Raw genomic sequence first — 4438 nt, 5'->3', positions numbered from 1 at the left:
CGGTGGCGGCGGCGGCGGCGGTGGTAGAAGTGGTAATGGGATTGCATATGTTCTGTCAGCACAATGTAAACGCTGTCGCATGTGTGTTTGTCTCCAGGCAAATCACTATTATCATCGTTATTATTAGTGGCATTGGTAGTAGTAGCAGCAGCAGCACAACAATGGTAGTGTGATCAGGAAGCAAAAGAAGCGTCACACCCTTGCGGTCAGCAGAGGTCAAATGTGTGTACTACTACAAGTGAGCAATGAGAGGGATAACCTTGGCTTTGAAAAGAGCCAACTCACCTTGTTCTGTTTTAATTACAAGTAGAAAAATAATAATAATACACACACACATACATACATGTATATATATATATATATATATATATATATATACATATATATACATATATACATATATATACATATGTATATATACATATATATATAAATATATATATACTTACACACACACACACACACATACATATATATATATATGTATATATATATATATATATACATACATACATTTTTCCTATCTTTTTATAGGTTTTTGCCATGGTTTAGTTTTCATAATTATGCAGTTTGTATATATTAGCAGTTGTTTATTTCCTAAAGTTTCAAAGTTCTTAAAGGTGATCGTTTGTGTGTTCGGCCAGAGGAAATTGTGGATATGTAAGATTTTCAACTTATTTTGGAGGAAATGTTTGTCATGCGGTTAATGGTGTTTTTGGAATGAAAGGTACGTTTACATACTCGAGTAGTCAGGGAGTAAAAAGGTCAAAATTTTCACCAAGAATTATAATTATTAAAGTTTTTGTTTTCAATTTTCTACTGATGATCGTTTGTGCGTTCGGCCAGTAGGAAATGTAGTGTTCTTGTACTAAAAGAATGTTTTACATTTTCGAATACTCAGGAAAGGACAGGTATTCACAGAAAGTTATAGGTATTGAAGTTACAAAGTTTTTGGAGATGATCGGTTATGTGTTCGGCCAGAGAAAATTGTGGATATGCATGGTTCTCAACTTATTTTGAAGGAAATTTAAAATACTCACAGCTAAATTTTGAAAGCAAAATTTTCACAGAGAATTGTAGTTATTAAAGTAGAAAACAATAACAAACATTAAACAAACAAAAAAATAGGCATGAAATTTCCCCAATAGGGGGAATGACCACTCAGAGTTGGCTCAGGTACCCCACCAATCCTGAACCATCCGACGCTTCGAGAATACTCAGAAAGTGGTCAACCTTTCCTCCCCAAATTTACCATTCTACAGGCGCATTAGTAGAGTAGGTCCTTTCACACGGGCTATTTCCGCTACATTTACCCAGCTTTCAGCATATGTACCGGGGTGGGGGCATCACTTCTCTCTCCACCCTCATCTTCCTTTCCAAGTGAAATTTGAAAAAGTTCGATGAAGGATTGGCCGAAGAGAAAAGTGTCTGTCTTCAGTCCTTTCAACCTGGCCTACTCTACAACCCCTCTTGCTACTGCCACCAGACAGAGTAAAATTGCCTGTCCTTCCTGGCCAAAGGAAGGTGGCGGGTCAATTTTCACTATGGACTCGGCCCATAACACACGACAACAATTGTTCGACATAACTTCACAAGTCAATAATGCATGGACACTGGATGAATGCGCGCAGAACGGTTTCGTCGCTCTGCACACATCTCGGACAGGTCTGTCTGACAGCACTTCCGTACGTGTAGAGTTTATCTCGAACCGGCAGTATCGCTCCCCCCTCCCCGGAAGCAGTGCTAAGCGGAGGATTTTTGAAAGTCATCCATCGTCCCCGGCTCAAAAGTTCTCTGAAACAGACTGGTCAGTTCGATTTCGTCGACGCCCAGTTCCTATCCGAGTGCGTCATCGCACTTTCCCACCACTAACCCTCTATAGAACTCGAGAGTGGATGTTCCACTGACCGATTTTTCCGCCTGGTAGGGGACAATGAGTGCTTAGCAACATTCCAGACGCCACTCAACATATCTGGGTTTCTTCTTGAATCAGGACTTCAGCTCAGTCAAGGAGATGTGCTGGGGAAAGGTCACATTGACAAACGGTGACCACACCATTTGGGCAGAATATCTGGTGATGCTGCAACCTCAGCGCATGTCTACGCATCATTAGCCACGGTATGCCCAGCCTTCCACGTGGAGAGTGCTGGCAGCAGAGAGCTGCCTCACCAACGGAACCTGTCCACTCCACAAGAATTTGAAGAGGAAGCTCTCCAACTTGGCGAACGGGTACAATGTACGACTCTCAGACGGTAGTAGATGACGGCCCAGATGTATGCATTCGCCACCTCCACCCGACTTTTCAGTGATAGCTTCCTCGCAGCCAATTTCTGGATGAGACTGGCTACCCTACTCGACACTTCATCCCAATTCTTATTCACCTGGAGGTCTAGTCAGAATCAAACCCCAACTAACTTTACCGGTCCGTCCAGCGACCAACGACGTTGTTGGACGGCATGGTCTTATCTTTCCAGGTGCCGAGCTGCAAGCCCACCGACCTTTCCGGGTTAAGTTTTGCTCCTGTCAGCTTTTCCTATTCCTCCACTAATGTGCCGACCACCTCGATTTCTGAGGTGTTTTAGATCATCACGGTGATGTCTGCATAAGGCAGAACATCCCTTCCACGTCGCGGTTTGAGCGGGATGCCCTGCAGCACCTCCAGCCTCCGCAGTAAAGGCTCAGGAGTCAATATGTACAGAAGAGAGGAGAGAGGGCAAGCTTGAAGAACCGATAGGGAGATCTGAAACGGTTCCGAGACGGAGCCGAAGCCAACTGTCTTGAGGACAGCTCCCAGGCTCCGATCGTCGACCCTATTGAATGCATTTGATTGATCTGAATTGATCAGTAACCACATGCAGCATGATGAATTTCTACTACGGTTATTTGCCTCTCACATCGCTCAGCGTCGGCTGTCGAGAGGCGCGGCAAGCCATCGAGGTAGGAACTGAAGTCCGTTACCGTCTCTGATCCGCCACTCCCACCGAACAACTGAACAAAGTGCTTGCAAAAGGCCTCTTCTTGATTTGTCAAAGACCGAATTATGGTTTTGTTACCAGGATGTGTTTCGCTACGCGGGCCCTTCGAACAGCTTTAGTCGCCTCGTTTCTCAAAACACGCTCCTTAGCTCTGCAAATGCAGCCTTCATGTTTCGCACTGAGGAAAAGATCTAATGCCATTTTCGCTGCTAGCACTATTTTCCTAGTGAAAATCCTATGTCTATACGATTTAGATGACCCTAAGCGGTTGCTCCAGGTCCACACTGGCGTCTTGGGGAAATCTCGTCGCTACCTGTCAGACAGATGGAACTAGCTGATCAGGTGCTTGAGGCTTCTGCAATCACCCTCCGCTTCTATCAGCTACTCCCACACAATCCCAGCGAGCATCTAAGATTCCGATCCAGTCCCCCACTAACATTAAAGGGCGGGACGTATCCAGAAAGGCTTCCAGAAGCCCAAAGAAATCCTGTCGTTTGACTCCTGTAGGGGCATAAACGGCCACCAGTCTCAAGACACTACGTTTCCTATTTCTCACGTCCAGGAACACCAACTTCCGATTCGGATCCCGGAAGATCGATCTTACCTCAAGATCCAGTTCTTTCCTAAGCAGCACTGCCACTTCACCTCCCTTTCCCGGCCGACTAAGCGATGCAAAGAACTGATCGTCGTCGAGAATGGCGGTTAGTGCGTGTGTATTGGAAATCCTGGTCTCACTTACGTCCAATTCTACAGACCTGACGTCGTTGAGCAGGCACCCCTGCTTCCAAAGTAACCCTATGTCTCGAACATTTATACTTCCTACTCTTGATATGGCCATGTTGGCAAGCTAAAAAGAGTAGGGAAAGGTTTACTTACCTCCCCGTGTCTTGTGAAGACAGGTTTACTTACCTCCTGGTGTCATAATTGGTGAGGGTTTTTTGATGGGAACCCCTTTTAAAGTCTCGATGTAGGTCTCACGTTCGCGGTTCCCACGTCCCCAGGAAAGCTCTCTCTAACTTTTGTGTATGAATCGAGCGACATTCGCACCAGTAGCAAATCTGGTGCGTGAACTTTGCTCGATTCGAAAAATCACTCCCTGTTTCAATTTCAATGTTTTGTGTTACGAGGGCCATCAGTTCCTTGTTGTCCCTTCTGATGAGTACGAAGTTCGGTGTTTTTTGTTGGAATTGTTTTAATTGTTTGCTTGAGTGTGATGTGATGGTCTTCTTGTTGTTCCAGTGGTGTCTGTGTTTACTGTGAGTGTGGTATCTTTGGTTTCAGATGTTTGTGTGGGTGGTGTCTATTTTTTATTGTGGGTATTGTTATGCTTTGTGGAGTTTTCTTTTGTGCTTTGTTTTCTTTTTAAGGCCTTTTGGTTTTCCTTCATCTTCACTACAGGAAGATGAGAGTTCTGTGAATGTAAGTGTGTCTGTGTCTATGTGTGTATATATATATATATATAT

This window comes from Octopus bimaculoides, chromosome 17 (genome assembly GCF_001194135.2).
Source record: "Octopus bimaculoides isolate UCB-OBI-ISO-001 chromosome 17, ASM119413v2, whole genome shotgun sequence".
Lineage (NCBI taxonomy): Eukaryota > Metazoa > Mollusca > Cephalopoda > Octopoda > Octopodidae > Octopus > Octopus bimaculoides.
The sequence above is the reverse complement of the archived record's forward strand: the minus strand, read 5'-3'. Positions refer to the sequence as shown.